This window comes from Felis catus, chromosome A1 (assembly GCF_018350175.1).
Source record: "Felis catus isolate Fca126 chromosome A1, F.catus_Fca126_mat1.0, whole genome shotgun sequence".
NCBI lineage: Eukaryota > Metazoa > Chordata > Mammalia > Carnivora > Felidae > Felis > Felis catus.
In genome coordinates, this window is record NC_058368.1 from 107,245,165 (window position 1) to 107,265,061 (window position 19,897).

Below are 19,897 nucleotides of genomic sequence, written 5' to 3' on the forward strand. Positions count from 1 at the left end.
ACCATACCATATAGAAACTTCCTCCTTGTATGTAAGATGCTATCTAAACTAATTCCTATTCTCAAATCCCGCAAAAAGGCCCCCAGTGACCACCCTACGTATACTAAGTTGTATCTGACCATTCTTACCTTATAATTCAACTAATTTCCTTCATTCTGTGTATCCAAATTTAAACTTATTAACCAATTTATTATTTTCCTTTTTTTATATATTTTTTATTTTTTTATTTATTTTTTAATGTTTATTTATTTTTGGCAGAGAGAGAGAGAGAGAGAGGGAGACAGAGCATGAGTGGGGGAGGGGCAGAGAGAGAGGGAGACACAGAATCCAAAGCAGGCTCCAGGCTCTGAGCCGTCAGCACAGAGCCCAACGCGGGGCTCAAACTCACAAACCGTGAGATCATGACCTGAGCCGAAGTCAGACGCTTAACTGCCTGAGCCACCCAGGCGCCCCCTATTCTTTTCCTTTTTCACTTACCTGGTAGAATGTCAACTCCACAAGAGCATAGACATTTTTACTGTTGTAAATCTAGTGTCCCCCATAGCAGACATTTAAGAAATATTTGGTGAATGAACCTACTTTCCATTTTCAACTTTCAGCTCTCTTTACCCTCAGAGATCTCAAACAAGCATAGTTATTCCTGATACCTTCATAAATGCCAAAGATGTTAAGTCATTTATTATGAGGCCCAGGAATTCACCTAGGAACTAGAGATACCACAATGAGAAGTTTAAACATGGTCTTGAACTTCAGAGAGCTCACAGTCCACAAAGGAGAAACATTAAAAATAACGTCCCACCAAATAATTATAATATAAGATGATAAGTTATTACAGAATAACCCATGTTGTTGGTATCTTAAGCCACAGTGCCAAAATCCAAGTTGATATATGACCTTTTCTGACAGACCTGCAATGTATATACATAATATATGTAGTGTAATATCCTAGGTAGATACTTCAGAAAGGGAGCCATGTTGGATCTGAACTATAGTCTGCCCTAAATCTTTCAACAAGAAGATGCTCTCTGCTTTGATTTTGACCTTCCTCAGAGGACATATAGCAATTTGCTTTGCACATGATATTGCTTGGTGATTCCTGCTGATGTGAGTTGTTTTTCAAGCTCTGGCTTCTGCCTCAGCAGAAATGACTCCACAATGAGTAGACCTTTCTAGAAGGCATGCTTTCTCTCATGTCTGTTGTTCCCCTGCCTTGTTCTTTTTCTCTACTCTTTCTTGTAACACTGTATCTAATTCTACTCTATTCATACATTTATTTGTCCCTAACTCCCCAGAGATCCAATTTCACCCTCTGTCTACAGCATCTCATGCCCCCACTGTAATGAACTTAGCTTTACCCTTTTTTGTTGAATTCCTCAATAATCTGTCTTAAAAATGGAGGGGAGGTGGGGGGAGGGATGAGCTAAATGGGTGATGGGCATTGAGGAGGACACTTATTGGGATGAGCACTGGGTGTTATATGGAAGTGGTGAATCACTGGGTTCTACTCCTGAGATCAGTACTACACTGTCTGTTAACTAATTTGAGTTTAAATACTTTTTTTACAAAACTGAGCACCAAATCTATATTGAGAGATGGCTGCAGCTATGAGCCACATAAGATCCTTCCCAGCAACTATTACCATGTCCTGTCTACCTCAAATGCTTCCATCAAATGCTTCCACATGGGTGTGTGTGTGTGCATGTGTTTATGAAGATACATATGTATCTCCTCACAGATATATCAAAATCGCCAACATAGTAAATAAGATGCACAGTGGACTTCTGTCCACAATGAGAAATTAAACATGAAGGAGAATAATAATTATTATTATAGTAACTAAGGCATTGTTCTAGTTATTTATACTGAAGAGAATGAGTAGGAAATTAAATCAAAATACAACAAAACAAATAGTGGGGGGCCTGGGTGGCTCAGTCGGTTAAGCATCCAACTTCTGCTCAGGTCATGATCTCATAGTTTGTGAGTTCGAGCCCTGCTTCAGGCCCTGCTTCAGATTTTCTGTCTCCTTCTCTCTCTCTGCCCCTTGCCCACGCACACGGTCTCTCTCTCTCAAAAATAAATAAACATAATTAGACATTAAATAACAATAAAAATTAAAAACAAACAAAAACCTTGTTAGTCAAAGTTTTCATCATTCTGACATAATGGAGCAGCGTAGGTTCATAAATATCACCAAAGGGCTTTTAAAATAGTGTTTATAGCTACTGATAGTTTCTTTAGAAATAGAATAAATAACTTGATGAGGGAACAATAATATTGTCAAACTGCTTAAAAGACTGGGACCTCCTCCTTCCCCACCTGCGAAGTAAATTAAATATTTAATATGTACATTCTTAGAGAAAATGAATAGGCTTAAGGTAGCAAGAGTTGAGTTGGTTCATACAAATAGCCAATGCTTCTAAACTGGAGGCAATTTTACCTCCCACCCCAGGAGACATTTTCCAGTAAGACATTTACAATTGTTACAATGGGGGAGGTGCATCTGGTCAGTAGAAACCAGAATGCTGCCAAGCATCCTATAGTGCAGGGTGCCCTCCTTTGCATGTGCGTGCGTGCGTGAGCACACACACACACACACATAAAATCATTTTCTAGCCCACAAAGCCAATATTACCAAGTTTGGAAAACCCTGAGATAGCCTAATACAGGCCACAAAATCAGACTTCTATAGTCTTTCCCCAAAAACATCATAAACATTATAGTTAATATTTCCTAAGCCCCTTTACTAGGTATAATTCATTCAGAAGATCTTTATTAGAAATTACTCTGGGAGTATAAACTGTGCCCCTTATTGACTCTTTCAATAATATAGGACATGTTGGAGAGAGGTGCTATTAGCACTGAGTCCTGGGATTTTTACTTAAAACGTTTTATAGTCATTTGCCAATTTACCAAAAGTTCCTCTTAGTAGATATAAGAAGGACTTGTAGTCTCAGCACTATGACAAGGGCGAGAGTCAGAAAGTTTTAATAATTTTACTTCCATTAAACTCTCAATCGTCTGTGAGATAATTGTGCAGACTTGAATAATTTTTCTCCTCTCAGTCAGTCTTGGAATTGACCCCTTGCTGTGCATAGACATGCGTGATTGTTGGGTGGCCTAGGGTGTCACCTGGGACACCTAATTTATACTTTCGGCTGTCGGAAATGTGGAATTAATGGAATATTATGATTTTCACTACATTTCAAAAGAGTGGGTTTTTGGAAGAGGTTAAACATAAAGATAAGTTTCTAATGTAAGAAGACAGTCAAAATATCTCTGATAATGGGCTACCAACCTAAGGGAGAGAAGCAGTGGACAAAGCTGGTTTTGGTTTGCTCCAAAATCTACACTCCCTTTATTCTGATTGCCTGCTTTCCACCTGATGGAAAGCTCTCCACCATAAAGGTAGTCACCAGCTGTCACCATAAACATTATTGACCAAAATACTATTGAGCCCAAATCACCATAAACATTATTAAAATACTATTGACTTTATTCCCTATGCTGTACTTTTTGTCTCCATGATTTAATTTATTTTATAACTGGAAGTTTGTGCATCTTAATCCCATTAATCTTTTAAACAACTCAGTGAGATATGTTCCCTTGTTTCTGAAGAGGACAATGGGGCTTAGAGAAGCTATATTGCTTTCCTGGGGTCACAGAGCTTATAAGGGGATGATTTGGATTTAAGTCCAGGTTTGTCTGGTTGCATGTGCAGTCTCTGGTCCTAATCTCCAAGTTATTGCTATACTAGCATGCATGGTGATTTATTTTAACATTTGAACAATTTAATTCGTTTTGTTTTTTGCTTCCATTGGTAAATTCATAAGTTTTATGATAATTTTAGAAGGGGAACCTTAGAAATTGAAATATATAATGTAAAATTTTGGTAAGGCACACAAAGATTTAGGATTATTGCTCTGACATTGGCAGGTAACAGTCAAGAACATATAGCATTGTTCTGAATCCTGTTGATATTCACCAATTGTAAACTACAATTATGAGGTTATGTAACATTCTACTTACATATGTTAAAGACATTACCTTTCTTGAAGAGGGCCTTCATCTGCTGAGGAGAAACTTAGCTGAGTTTAGAAGGTTGTTCCTGGGGTGCCTGGATGGCTGAATCAGTTGAGTGGCTGACTCTTGATTTTGTCTCAGGTCATGATCCTAGGGTTATTCGATAGAGCCCTGCGCTGGGCTCCACACTGAGCATGGAGCCCCCTTGGGATTCTCTCTCTCTCTCTCTCTCTCTCTCCCTCTCCCTCTGACCCCTCCCTCTGTTTGTGCTCTCTCTCTCTCTTTCTAAAATTAAATTAAAAATTTTTAATGCTGTTCCTAAAAATCATTATATCATCTTAAAATCACAAATTACTATTAAAACCACTATAATGATTTATTTAAGATCTCTGATTTAAGGTTTTAGCTAAAAGAACAAACAAACAGTAATTCCAATTTTGCTTGCAACATTTACCTACCCACAAAATACCACATACATCATTGTTTTAATGGTAAGGATAACTTTAGCACAGACTTTCCTTAAAACAGTGTGGATGATTAAATTGCAGTCATCTCTGGTTTTATTTACTTAAGGGTCCGTTCACATTTTGTGGAGTTTTTCCTTTGAGTATTATGTGACATAAAATTCACATATGTGACTAAAAATTCACAAACTACCAAAGGTAAATAATGAAAAGTATGTTTCTCTGTAACACCAGACTCCTTTTTAAAAATTTTTAAAAATATTTTTATTTATTTTTGAGAGAGAGACAGAGCATGAGCAGGGGTGGGGCAGAGAGAGAGGGAGACACAGAATCTGAAGCAGGCTCCAGGCTCCGAGCTGTCAGCACAGAGCCCGATACGGGACTCGAACTCACAGACTGTGAGATCATTACCTGAGCTGAAGTTGGACCCTCAACCGACTGAGGCATCCAGGCACCCCTGTAACACCAGACTCTTAAAGCCCATTCTCCAGAGTCAATCTTAACTTTCCAAAAAAAATTATTTGCATATAGAGATAAATAGGCATAGATATAGATACACACATTCACATTTGTATACAGACCCATACACATACTTGTGTGTGTGGTCTCTTCTTTCTGGCTGTAAAGGTGAAGATATTATATGAAAGTGTTATATAAATAGTTTTGTTTACGTTCACTCCATAGTATTTCTTAAAACTTAAATTTCTCTTAAAACCTACTCCACACTAACAAATACAAATTTACATTATTCCTTTTAAGGACTACAAAATGAATTGGTTTAGAGATGTTGATGTTTGTCTTTGGAAAATCAGGGTATGAAGCATTTTAACTGTCTGAAGTAAACGTTTGATTCTTTTTTTCATAGATTTTCATTTGTTCAGCATTGGAGCTCATGACAGTCATATCCTTTCGTGACTTTTTATGCTTTCAGATTCAATTATGTTTGTTGTTTGTTACCATCGTTTTTCTCCACCTCGTTGTATCACAATGAATTGGTTTCCCTTCATGTCAAAACTGTCACTGAAAAACTGTTCAGAAAGCTCTCAGGCTTTTCAGCTAGTACTGAACTCATTACTCATTTCTCTGGAAATAAGGTAGCACTTCTCAAGAGGGACCGTGTCTTGATCATATATCTCTTCATAAAGGCAAAAGAGATAGAAAATTATCTTGCTACCCTCATTAATCTTTGACTTAGAGGAAATTTTTAAAAATTCAATTGTTTGTATAAACAATTGCTTATATAATTGTTTATATAATTGTGTATATAATTGTTTAGAGACTATCTAAGACCAATATAGCAAAATTAAGACCGTTAAGTATTTTTTGTTCTTCCAAACACTTATTGAAGGTTTTCCATTTCCTAGGTATTATGCCATGTGTTCAGGATTCGCTAAGAAAATTTCCAGACCCTTGCGTTTAGTAAAAGTTAATGAAGGAGATAAACAAGTGGGTAAAAATAATCGGCCTTGGTATTATATAAACAGGGTTTGCATTGGTACTGTGAGAATCAGAAGACTATCTCATGTAGCCATGTAGGGGTCAGTGGAAGGCTTCACTGAGAAAGCAATGCTTGATTTGAATCTTAATGATTGAGGAGATTAAGCCACAGAGAGAAGGATTGGGGAGGGGTGGTGCAAGAGGTAGAGAAGTGGGTAAGGGTCCAGGCACAAGGAATAAACTCAATCCAAGGCAAGAAGCAGCATAATATATTTGGGAGAACATAAGTAGTTTTGTGTAACTGGAATACATTGCGTGTGCAATGGCTACAGAGAAATCCCAGGACGGTCATGGAGCCTCCTGCCAAGGAGCTTTGAGCAACTGAAAACTGGAGGCAGGGAGCAGTACCAATGGATTTTAACTCTGGCAGCTGTGTGGCAGATGGAGTGGAGAAAGAGGAGACTGGGCCATTTCAGAAGCTACTGAAATAGTCCAGGCAAGAGCTGATGAGACACAGACCTAAGTACTGGCAGGAATGATGGAAAAAAAAATAGTTTGAGATTTATCTAGAAATTAAACAGACAGGGCTTAATTCACTCCTGAGTCATTCACCAAGAAAGTACTCAAGACCTACCGACTGGTAAGCTCTGCCTCAAATCCTGAGGATCCATGGAGCGTATGAAGAAAACAGACAAAATGGGAGCAATGATATTCTCCACCCTGCGTTGGGAGTTTATACTTGGTGCAATGAGGACCAAGGGAGAGAGTAATCACTTCTATCTGTGAACTGCTAGTCTCAGGCTAGAGCCGTGCATGTGAATGGCATGGAAAAGAGTCAGTGAACAGATCCCAGAGGCCTCACATGCCTCATAAGAGTTTGGAGTTTGTCCACTAAGCAAGGAAAGCAGTTGGCAGGTTTTATTTTGTTTTTTGGGTTTTGGGGGGGATTTTTTGTTTGTTTTGGTTTTGATTGTTTTTTTTTTTTTTTTTTTGCCTGTTTTTGTTTTGCTTTAATGTTTATTTTTGAGAGAGGGGGGCAGAGACAGAGAGAAAGGGAGACAGAGGACCTGAACGAAGCAGGCTCCACGCTGACAGCAGAGAGCCTGATGCCGGGCTTGATCTCATGAACTGTGAGATCATGACCTGAGCTGAAGTCGGATGCTTAACCGAATGAGCCATCCGGGGGGCCCAGCAGTTGGCAGGTTTTAAGCCAGATATGCCTTTTTTGAAAGTTTACCATGAAAATCATATGAAAAACAGCTTGGAGGTGGGACAAGAACTCAGGAGGGGCAACAGTAAAAAGGCCAGTTGAATAATTTAGGGGAGGTAACAATGCTAAACTCATAGTCAGAAGACAGGGAGGACACAAATAAGGCTGGTATTATGAGTTAGAATCAGTAATACTCAGTTATAAATTAGATGGGTGAGTGGAACAACAAAGTTAAGGATGACTCCTAAATTCTGGAATGGCCAACAGGGCCAATAAGTACAGGACCATCACCAGATGGGTTGCATTAGTGGGAAAGATGATATGTTAGGTTTGTGTTCTGTTGGGTTTTGGGAACCTGTGGAAATATCAAGGAGAGAAGTCCAGTTGGTGGCTGAATCTATGAAGATAAATCAGAATGTGCAGGAAGAGAGTGCTAATGGAGCCCCAAAGAAGTTGATGAACAGACTTCTGAAAAACCCTTTGAGTGATGGGTAAGGCTATGTGACCTCCCCTTGTGACCCCTCCATGGCTTCAGTCTTATAGAACTTGTTGAGCTTTTCTAATACTCCAAAACTTCATTCCCCTTTAAGGCCATTAAACTAGAACTTTTTTTTTTCTACAGAAAATGGTCTGCTTGATGGCTTCTTCCTCAGAGAAGACATCTCTGAGCACCCTGTATTAGACTCTCCCCATTCACATCCCTGTCGTGTCTACTACATTACCCTTCTTTTACTTTCTTCGTAGCACATAGCACAAGGATTCTGATTGATCGCATGTTTGGTGTTGCATATCTGTCCTAAATCCCTCCATCTTGAAGCACATTGAAATAAGATTTTACCTATCATTTTTGCCACTGTACTTCCAGCCCCAGATTTGTGCCCAAGATGTATTAAGTGCTTGAGAAATATATGAACTATGAAAGAATGCCAACTTCCTTATGCCAGATGTGTTTTTATTTATATACATGGGTTGTATAATTGTTGGCTTTATTCCTGTTTTCAACTCAGTGTGCATTTCCAGAAAGATCTTGACAGTTTTTTTATGTTCGTGTGTCTTATATATGTTTTTATCTTAGCATGTATTACTACAGCACCTAACTTTAAACATTTTATACTTAGATTGCATAGCGTAAGTGGAGATTTTCATTATCTTTAGATCTGAGACAGAATCTCATTATTTGTACACTGTAGCCACAAAATTTTTGACAGTTCTTTTCCAAAAGAAATTGGATTTTATTTGGAACAGCTTTTCTATTTTTATGTTATTTTATGCACCAAAATATACATGACATTTACTTAAAATATAATGCATCATAATAACATAAACATTTTTGAGCCCATCATCTAACTCAAGAACCAGATCATCAGCAGTAAGTGAGTCTATTTATTTCTTCTTATACTCATCCCCCTCTTTTGGCATAATATCCACTGTATTGGATCGGAGCTCATCTTTTTCCTGCTTTAAAAAAATTAGTTCTATCATGAGAGTATATATGCCTAAAAACTGTATTAATGAATACATTAATTAACCATTTGATTAATTATGTTATTGAGCTTTATAAAATGATGTCACTGTATAGAGACTTCTGGGGCTTGCTTTTATTACTGAGCATTACTTTTCTAAAGATTCATTCATGTTATTTTGCATCATTATCGCTCCTTAATTTTTACTATCACGTAATATACCATAGCTTACCTACCTATTTTTCCCTTTATTTTGGGGGGAAGGAGAGTGGGTTGTTTCACTTTTGATTTCAAGGTCTTTGTTGTACTTGTTCTCCTGTTGCAAACGGTATCATGATGAACATTCTTGACAGCCTGCTAGCAGTGAGAGTTCTCTAGGGCACTGCTTCGCAAACTTTGTTGAATAATCACTTTTGTTTTTCTTGTTTAGTTGTCTTATTTCCAATACTTCAAAGATTTAAAATATCCTGTGTAAGAGACAGAGGGAGAGGGAGAAGACAACAAAAATTATTTCTTTTAAATGAAAAAAGACGTAAAAGCCATTCCTAATTTTGGGGTCACATTTAACAGAGGTGAATTACTCGGTTGAAGTAATTTATTCTGTGCCTCTTTTTTTCATTATTTTATTAATTTTTTTCATCTTGACTAGGGTACTCTTTCATCTCTATCCACTACTTCCCTCATTCCCCCCACCTGCCTCCCCTCTGGTAACTATCAGTTGGTTCTCTATGGTTAAGAGTCTGTTTTTTGCTTTATCTCTCTCTCTCTTTTTCTTTTCCTTTGCTTGTTTTCTTTCTTAAATTCCACATATGAGTGAGATCATATGGTATTTGTCTTTCTCTGACAGACTTATTACACTTAGCATTATACTCTCTAGCTCCATCCATGTCATTGCAAATGGTAAGGTCTCATTCTTTTTTTTTTTTTTTTGTCTGAATAATATTCCATTGTGTGTGTGTGTGTGTGTGTGTGTGTGTGTGTGTGTGTGTATGTATATATATATATATATATATATATATATATATATATATATATATATTACATCTTCTTTATTCATTCATCAGTTGATGGACATTTGGGCTGTTTCCATAGTTTGACCATTATAAATAGTGCAGTAGTAAACATAGGGGTGTGTTAGTGTTTTTGTATTTTGGGGGTAAGTACCCAGTAGTGAGATTTCTGGATCATAGGATAGTTCTATTTTTAATTTTTTTGAAGAACCTCCATACTGTTTTCCACAGTGGTTGCACCAATTTGCATCCCCACCACCATTGCAAGAGGGTTCCCTTTTCTCCACATTCTCACCAATACTTGTTTCTTGTGTTTCAAGTTCAGCCATTCTGACAGGTGTGAGGCAATAGACAACTCATTGTAGTTTTGATTTGCACTTCCCTAATGATAGTGATGTTGAGCATCTTTTCATGTGTCTGTTGTCCATCTGTATGTTTTCTGTGAAGAAATGTCTCTTCATGTCTTCTGCCCATTTTTAAATTGGATTATTCATTTTGGGGGTGTTAAGTTTTAGATGTTCTTTTATATTTTAGCTACTAACCCTTTATTGGATATGTCATTTCCAAATATCTTCTTCCATCCAGTAGGTTGCCTTTTACTTTTGTTTTAGGAGACATATCTAGAAAGATGTTGCCATGGATGATGTCAAAAGAGATCACTGCCTATGCTCTTTTCAAGGATTTTTATGGTTTCAGGTCTCACATTTAGGTCTTTTATCCATTTTAAGCGTATTTTTACCTATGGTGTAAGAAAAGTGGTCCAGTTTCTTTTTTTTTTTTTTTTTTTTGCATGTGGCTGTCCAGTTTTCTCAGCACCATTTATTGAAGAGACTGTGTTTTTCCCACTGGATAGTCATTCTTCCTTTGTTAAAGATTAATTTCATAACTGTGGTGTATTTCTGAGTGTTCTATTCTATTCCGTTGACCTATGTGTCTGGTTTTTCGCCAGTACTATACTGTTTTAATTACCACTGCTTTGTAATATGATTTCGAATCAGGAATTGTGATACTTCAGTTGTGTTTTCCTTTTTCAAGATTGCTTGGCTATTTAAAGTCTTTTGTGACTTTATACAAATTTTAGTATTGTTCTAGTTCTGTGAAAAATGCTGTTGGTATTTTGATAGGGATTACATTAAATCACTAGAATGCTTTATGCATTTTAACAATAGTTGTTCTTCCAAACCATGAGCATGGAATGTCTTTCCATTTCCTTGCATCCTCCTGAATTTCTTTCATCAGTGTTTTATAGTTTTCAGAATACAGGTCTTTCACCTCTTTGATTAAGTTTATTCTAGGTATTTCGTTGTTTTGGTGCAATTGTAAATGGGATTTTCTTCTTAATTTCACTTTCTGCTGCTTCACTATTGGTGTATAGGAATGCAACAGATTTCTTTGTGTTGATTTTGTATCCTGTGACTTTATTGAATTCATTTAGCAGTTCTAGTAGTTTTTTGGTAGGGTTTTTGGATGAGTCTTTAGGGTTTTCTATACATAATATCATGTCATCTTCATAGTGAGAGTTTTATTTCTTCTTTACTAATTTGGATGTCTTTTATTTCTTTGTGTTGTCTAATTGCTGTGGCTAGGACTCCAAGTCCTATGTTAAATAAACGTGGTAAGAGTGGACATCCTTTCTAACCTCAGGGTAAAGCTCTCAGTTTTTCTCCATTGAGTATGATGTTGGCTATGAGTTGTTCATATAAGGCCTTTATTATCTTGAGATATGTTCCCTCTAGACCTACTTTGCAGAGAGTTTTTATCATGATGATGTACTTTGTCAAATGCTTTTTCTGCATGTACTGAAATGATCTTATGGTTTTAATCCTTTTTCTTATCTTTCTTTTGTTTTTTGTAAGATTTTTTGAATTTATTTTAAGAGAGAGAGAGAGAGAGAGAGAGAAAAAATCCCAAGCAGGTTCCACACTGGCAGCACAGAGCTCTATGCAGGACTTGAAGCCATAAATTGTGAGATCATGACCTGAGTGGCAACCAAGAGTTGGGCACTCAACCAGCTGAGCCACCCAGGCACCCCTATCCTTTCTCTTATTAATGTGATGTATCATGTTGATTGTTTTAGCACTATTGAACCATCCTTGTATCCTGGGCATAAATCCCACTTAGCTGTGGTGTGTGATTTTTTAAAATATATTGTTGGATTCGGTTTGCTAATGTTTTGTCAAGTGTCTTTGCGTCAATATTCTGAGACATATTGGCCTGTAGTTCTCTTTTTTCTGGTGTCGTTATTCTGTGCCAATCTTATTGCAGACAGTAAAAAAGTTTGAGGACACACTTTGAGAAGCCCTGCCTTATAGTCTTAGAAATCGACTTGCCATAGGGTTATACTTGGCCAGGTAATGAAAATTGTTTCTAAATCACTGTCTTGGCTTACACTCCCAGCAGCAGTGTATAGGTCCCTGTATCATCCAATCATCACTGATATTTTCTGGCTTTTTACTATTTGCAGGTTGGATAAATATAAATGATTTTTTACTGAGGTTTCATTGCATTTCCCTGACTACTTTTGCAGGCGACATCTTTTCAAAATTTACTGACCATTCATGTTCTTCTTGTGTGAAATGTCTGTGTCTTTTGCCTGTTTTTCTGTTGATTTGGTTATTTGTGTGTGTGTGTGTGTGTGTATGTGTGTGTGTGTGTACTATATGCTAAATTTGTGCCAGCTGTATGTACTGTAAATATCTTTTCCCAGTTTGTGACTTTCCTTTTCACTTTAGAGGCAAGTTTCACTGCATCAAAAAATATTTGTGCTTATACTTCCTCAAATTTTATGAGAAGACGTAAGGTATAGATGGTATTGTAGCTATGTCTATGCATTCCATAAGATGGACACTTTGGACATGTTTAAAGAATATTAATGTAGGCATGATAGTATTTTTTTCTGTTTAGCAAATGAGGAAGCTTGGGCTCAGAGACAGAACAAATGGGTCCTTGATAAGTGTGTGTATACACACACACACACACACACACACACACATACACATACACACATATGATATATATATATATCATGTGTGTCATATATAATCATGCATCCATATATATATACACATGTATATGTACATATACATGTGTGTATATATATACACACATATATATATACACACACATATATATATATATACACACATATATATATACACACATATATATATATATATACACACATATATATCTTTTTGATTCCTTTATTCCGTTGCAAATTCAAAATATCAGGGAAATGGATAATCCAACTGTTCCATATAATAACGTGAAGATATACCACAAAATGACAAGTAAGGACTGGTGAATGCATTGTATAACTAGAAAAAGAATGTTGAAATTCCCATGGTGTCATCACTTCTTTAAGACTTAGGTTTGAAAGAAGATATGAGAGGAGGCTGTAGAACCAGTAATAAAGTGGGTTTTCCCCCTTTTATCTTTGATGAAACACTTCCTTTCCAACTGACAAGTTGTTTTTATTTCTTTCTAAATATTCCTAACATTTCCTCCTCAAAGATAAGAAGTTAGAGCAGGAAAAAAGAAAGAAAGAAAGAAATCCCACAGAGATCTCTGTGGGTCTCTGAAAGACAACAATAAGAGAATATCGTCAGAATTGTTTATTAGGAAACCTTTTAATATAGATATCCTTTTGAAGGTCTTGCTAATTACCCTGAGTACACGTTTGCTCTTTTCCTGGGATAGTGGTTCCATTTTATTGGCTGTGATAAAGCAGAATGCACAAATGGCCTGTGCATTCTGAACATGCTAAATCATTTCCTTGTCTTGCTGGAGAGACTTAGATTTGCATAACTACATATTTTGTTAAAATAAAGTTATTTTCTTGACACTCTTCTCCCTCCCATTTAGAAAATCGATTAAATGCTTACACTTAGACTTCATCTTAATCACTGCTGATCTATACAGATAGCATGATGTGTGAAGGAAATAAGTTTTGAGATTTTAAAATACTCCATAATTACATGTGAATTTTGAGGCAAAACTAAGCTGAACAACTGAAATTACGTGGGGGTCATATGTAAAAATGTCAGGGGAGTTATAGATTTCTTTAATAAAATGTGTTCAGTGTTCAACATTTATTAAACTACCCCTGTATACAGGGCTTTGGGTTATGTGCTAAGGAAACATATACCTTAACTCATCAAAAACTTATACATGAGGAGGAAAAAAATAATGAACTATTATATTTTGATTTTTTATTTCTTTCAATGAGCAAAAAGTACTCTAGAGTGAAAGATTCATTTGATATGCACAGAGTATTTTCTAGGGATTATTTTCAAGGACAAGAATGTATTTTTACCAAAAGAGTCACTGTTGTTAAAAAGTATATATTATTTTGATGATCCTTACATATGTCTAAAGTAAATGTGAAATGGCCTTGGTTGGCATTTAACTTGTACAGAAATGGTAGGTACCTCTATGATGAATCACCAAAGTATGTTCTAGGGATGGAAACCAATAGAAAGACCCAAATGTATTGTCTCTGAATTGAAGCGTGTATTTCAGTGCCAAAAGCCTAATAAGCCTGAAAATGACTGGTATAACTTCAAAATTCTTAGGGTTTTCTTATCTTCCACTGGCCCCAAACAATGCTTAATGTTCAAAACCGTTACCTACCTTCATTCTTTCTGCATTTTTTCCCTTACACACTCCCTTTATCCCTCCTCTACTCTTTATATAAAACTGATTTTAAAAAAAAATCAGTGTTCTCAGTGTAATGTCTCTTTTTACTGAAAAATCATAGGCATTTAGGTCTGAAGGCAAAATTAGGGTCTATAGGTGTTGCTGTAGATGCTTCTGGCACACAAGCAGGGATGGAGAACTTGTCACATCCTGTGGTTTGCCATACTATTTCATGCATCCAAAACATGTCTCCCTACAACTCTTTCCCATCATCAGTCCTGTGAAACCACACAGCAAGAGTTAATTCTTGGGGCACCTGGGTGGGGGAGTCTATTAAGTGTCCGACTCTTGATCTCGGCTCAGGTCATGATCTCACAGTTCATGACTTTGAGGCCCACATCGGGCTCTGTGCTGATGACATGGAGCCTGCTTGGGATTCTGTCTCTCCTTCGCTCTGGCCCTCCCCAACCTGTGCACTGTCTTTCTCTCTCAAAAGAAATAAATAAACATGAAAAAATAGTAAAAAAGACTTACTTTTTTTTTAATTTTTTTTCAACGTTTATTTATTTATTTTTTGGGGGACAGAGAGACACAGAGCATGAACGGGGGAGGGGCAGGGAGAGAGGGAGACACAGAATCAGAAACAGGCTCCAGGCTCTGAGCCATCAGCCCAGAGCCTGATGCGGGGCTCGAACTCACATACCGCGAGATCGTGACCTGGCTGAAGTCGGACGCTTAACCGACTGCGCCACCCAGGCGCCCCAGGACTTAATTCTTCTTACAATGACTCCTCAGATATGTGAAGATTATCGTGATCTGCTAAGTTTTCTCTTTTCCGGCTACATATTTCAATATTCTTAGTATTTCTTCTTGGTCTTGAATCATTTCACCATCCTGACCCTTTTCTCCGAAGTGGTCTATTTTATGGATAAAAAAACTTAAATGCCAACAAGAATTGGGGTAGTAACACAAATCTGTGAATTCAACTGGAAAGATGTCAGAAATGTTGCATATTGTACATTTAGGAATGCTTCCATACCATTAGAACTATTCTGTCTTCTTTTTTATTAGCATGTAACTAGATCAATTATTTGTTTTCCCACTTTTAGTTGAGACAAGTTAGAAGACTTTATCAAGTTTCCACTTAAATCTGGCATATGGAAAAATGCAGCAGTACCAACATGATGTCCAGGGTCATTGACATTTGGTTACAGTTGCAGAAGACAATAGGTTACCCAGCAACTGTACCATCTGGAGACAGAAGTCACACACAACCTGAGTAAACAAGGACTGCTCATTTCAACTAGAGGGTTGCCACGTGGCAGCATGGATCTGACGTGTTACAGCTTCTGCCTTCAAGTCAGCCTGGAAATTTGTTTTTGTATTCTTGTTTGCTTGCCTTTTTGTGCAAAATTTTCTAATTTGTAGAAGTCAGTAGTAAACTTAACAAAAAGAAAGAAAGGAAAAAGTCTCTGTATATCAATACTGTGCTAGCCAAGCAAAACACATGAATACATCTGTAGGCCAGACATGGCAGGTTTGTAACTCCTGCTTACCAACCACTGCTTCCAGATGTTGTTTTTAGAACTGAAGCTCATTTGGCAGAAGTGTGGAGCCAAAGAGGCACAGCTGGGCTGAGGAGGCCGTGCAAGGGCTGAGCCAGGACCAGGTGCCAGGACACATCTAGATGAGCCAAGGGCAGCATCTCCTTAGGAGTCTGGTGACAGGCTGTGGCCAAAGGTGACATAGTCTGTCAGCAGCACTAAGGAGGTCTCACAACTACCTAAACATGAGCAGGCTTTACCTGAAAGGCTTGTGCAGCAAAGAAGGGCTCCATAGAAGCCCAGGTAATGGGCATAGCTTAGAGATAGGGAATTTAGAGGCAGTCGGCCAGGGAGAAATTATGAAAGTGATACAGTTTTCAGGGCAGAAGTAGGTTACCAGGAAGGCAAGACGGAGAGCGGGTAATAGAACAGCAAATCAAGTCTGATTTGGTGCTGAACTATTAGCCGAGGCCCTTACATTCCTTATACCCAGAAATAGGATTGGTTCCAGAGCTGAGAGTGAGGCTGCACCTGGCAGGTAGAAGGTGAGGGATGGGGTGCAGGTGACAAAGTGGAGGGCAGGGCAAACATAAGTGTGGTAAACAAAGATTTTTTTAAAAAGTGCTCTGTTATCACAGAGGCAATTTTATTCTTTACCTAAAAACCCTAGGATTAAAGATAATTTGAAATATGCAAATAGGTGTGTGTGTGTGTGTGTCTGTGTGTGTGTCTGTGTGTGTGTCTGTGTGTATCTTCACTTTTATTAAAGTAGAGCAATGATGAAACTATCAAAGGAAAATATCTTGATTCAGCCAAGGCTAGAGTTTTTATATATATGAGACATATAAGATATATATTATATAATCTTCCTAGCCTATAAATGCTATATATCAAATAACTTATATATATAAATTTAAAGCCTACATATGTATATTTATATTCCTAAAACAGAATTCCTTGAAGAGAAATTTTTGTATGCAAGATCTCTAGTACATCTTCTTGTTCTTTCTCCCTTGACGAAGCTTTAAAAAAATTAAAAATGAGGTTCACATAAGAAAATCAGAGATTCTGGAGAAAGGTGGGCCTTTAGGGAAAGGAATCCTGGATCAAAGATCTCTATTGCAGCTGTAATTCCAAAACTTTTCTTGTATAATGTTTTATCTTTTCCTTAGGAAGTCAAACAAGGAGGACTATCACACCCTAGCTATTTTTGAATGGAATATGCCTCAAAAATTATACAAGGTTCGTTATATGTAATTATCTGTTCTCCAGAGGTAGACAGGAAGGGCGTTCTAGGAACTTTTACAACATTTAAAAATCACATTCATCTACCCATGTGGATAAGAACCAAAATATAATAACCAAAAATCAGCTGTTTTCATAATTACAGCTAATATTGATAATCCTTGTAAGATTCTGAAATCAACTGTATGAAAAGAAAAAGAAAGTAGCCTAAAGAAAAGTCTGGAGGGCCGTACTGCATCACTGAGCATATACCTAGTCTGGTATAGCATATGGTGTATATTGGTACTTAATTAGTATTTGTTGAGTGAATGAATGTTTCACAGTATGGAAGGTGGTTTAAGGTCTTCTAAGAGAGAGGTAAATGAAATTTCCCTCTTAATCTGTGCTTATGGGAGATGCATTTTTCATAAGAATGATGATTAATAATAGGATTAGAAGATTTTGTTTCATGGTGAAAAAACTTTCTGAGGTCAGCGTTTGTTTATTTTTACTTACAAACCCCAAAAGGGTAGACTAGTACATATTAAAATATTAACTGTTAAATCGTGGTCATAAATTTTTAAGGAACTATCTTTTGGGGAGCAATCTTATGTAATATGTATAAAATGGATCGTTGTAGCCAATTTGGCTACATTTCATAATCATTGGCATAGATAATATAGAGATAATAGAGGCCACATGGGAAATAATCCCTTCATCTGCTTTAGCAGTCAGCAAGAGATAGCTAAAATAGTGATGAATTATAAGATAATGATGTATTAACTCAAGAGCTGATACAGTTCCTGCAGGTTGGACCTGAATCCCTTTTGTTCAAGTAGAGCAGTGATGAGACTATCAAAAGAAATCTATCCAGGGGCATCTGGGTGGCTCAGTCAGTTGGGCATCCAACTTCAGCTCAGGTCATGATCTCACAGTTGGTGGGTTCAAGCCCCACGTCAGGCTCTATGCCAATAGCTCAGAGCCTGCTTCCTCCAATAGCCTGGAGCCTGCTTCCGATTCTGTGTCTCCCCCACTCTCTCTGCCCCTCCCCTGCTCACACTGTGTCTCTGTCTGTCTCTCAAGAATAAATAAAAATGGGGGCGCCTGGGTGGCGCAGTCGGTTAAGCGTCCGACTTCAGCCAGGTCATGATCTCGCGGTCCGTGAGTTCGAGCCCCACGTCAGGCTCTGGGCTGATGGCTCAGAGCCTGGAGCCTGTTTCTGATTCTGTGTCTCCCTCTCTCTCTGCCCCTCGCTCGTTCATGCTCTGTCTCTCTCTGTCCCAAAAATAAAATTTAAAAAAAAAATCTTTAAAAAAAAAAGAATAAATAAAAATGTTTTAAAAAATTTAAAAAAAGAAAAGAAATCTATCCAAAACAGTGTGATTCTTCCAAGGCTAGTAATTGATTGGATCAGAGTTCCCTTAGGCAAGACACATGGGAAATAACCTTGAAGAGAGAAGTCCAGATAACAGTAATTGATGATGTTTCCCATTTTTTGAGGTTCAGAAGCTCAGAGCAAGCTGTGTGGGCTCTATCATACTTCAACAGGACACTGAATTCTTTGAGTGAGCTCCTGGTTAGAATAAATATGATAACTTTACATCTTGAAACTGAAACCTAGGTAGCTGGTACAGCAGAAAGCTGTTAATCATAAGAGATGAGCGTTAACTAACACTTCATTAGAAGATCTAAACAAGATCTAATTATTTTTAGAATAATTGCTGTTTTACGTTCAAGAGGTTTTCTTCTGTCCTGCTATTGGGAACATGTGGCTGCCCTCTGAGTTATTACAACAGAATATGAAACCATGCAGTTACACTCTGATTACTCTGTATTTAAAATATGGCAAAGAATATTCACAATAATCATTAGGGGTGCCATTATAATAGATGTTGACTATTGTGGAGAACTGGAAGCAAACCTAATATTTTTTTAAAATTTTTTTCATGTTTATTTTTGAGAAAGAGACGGAGACAAAGAGACAGAGAAAGAGACAGAGTGAGAGTGGGGGAGAGAGAGGGAGACACAAAACAGGCTTCAGGCTCTAAGCTGGCAGCACAGAGCCCAACACAGGACTCAAACCCACCAACCATGAGATCATGACCTGAGCTGAAGTTGGACACTTAACTGACTGAGCCACCCAGGTGCCCCAAACCTAATATTTTTAAGGCTTCTGTCTTACGAGATTTCTTAGTAGTGTGGTTTTAAAACAAATTTTTAGCCAATGTGTTTACAGGAGACCTTACCCCAAAACTGCAACTACTTTTCATAAAATTTAGCTATCAAGTCAAGGTCCATGGCGGTTTTTGAAGCATTTTTTAAAATTGCAATAGTAATGTGGGTTTCACATCACTAGACTAGCAATCAGTATTTTCTGAATTTTATTTAGATCTGGTTCACAGGGCCGATACTTAAAGCCACATATAGAAGAGATGAGGATCTTATAGTACTTTGAAACTCAATAGATGGATAGATGGACAGATGGATGGATGGATGGATTGACAGACAAAGATTTCATTTATTTAAAACAAATTGTGATTTCATTTGATAGCCATTATTTCACTTGGTGACTCAAACATTTATTCTCTGATGTAAGAATCTTAGTCTTTTGTTTATAATTTTTCTCTTCCAATTGGAGAATTGAAACCTTGCTTTCCTAAAATGTTGCTTTTAGCTAAAGAGTAAATAAAATATTCCAGTGTGATTAGATTTGAGAAAATACTTTTCAAGTATGGCATCAAAGTCAATCTGTTTTCTTTTCTTTTCTTTTCTTTTCTTTTCTTTTCTTTTCTTTTCTTTTCTTTTCTCTCCTTCCTTCCTTCCTTCCTTCCTTCCTTCCTTCCTTCCTTCCTTCCTTCCTTCCTTCCTTTCTTCCTTCCTTCCTAGA

The 19,897-nt window shown here is 37.3% G+C and overlaps 1 protein-coding gene and 1 long non-coding RNA gene across 2 annotated transcripts in view; one reads left to right on the plus strand and one right to left on the minus strand.

Annotated features, from left to right (window-relative positions):
* The window catches only part of CHSY3 (chondroitin sulfate synthase 3), a 285,522-nt gene that overhangs the window by 220,285 nt on the left and 45,340 nt on the right, over positions 1–19,897 (plus strand). The window lies entirely within an intron of this gene.
* The window catches only part of LOC123385730, a 34,729-nt gene that overhangs the window by 7,499 nt on the left and 7,333 nt on the right, over positions 1–19,897 (minus strand). Inside the window, exon 3 of the long non-coding RNA XR_006598699.1 lies at positions 8,831–9,061. This is a non-coding gene — a long non-coding RNA (uncharacterized LOC123385730). The remainder of the gene's footprint in view (positions 1–8,830; positions 9,062–19,897) is intronic.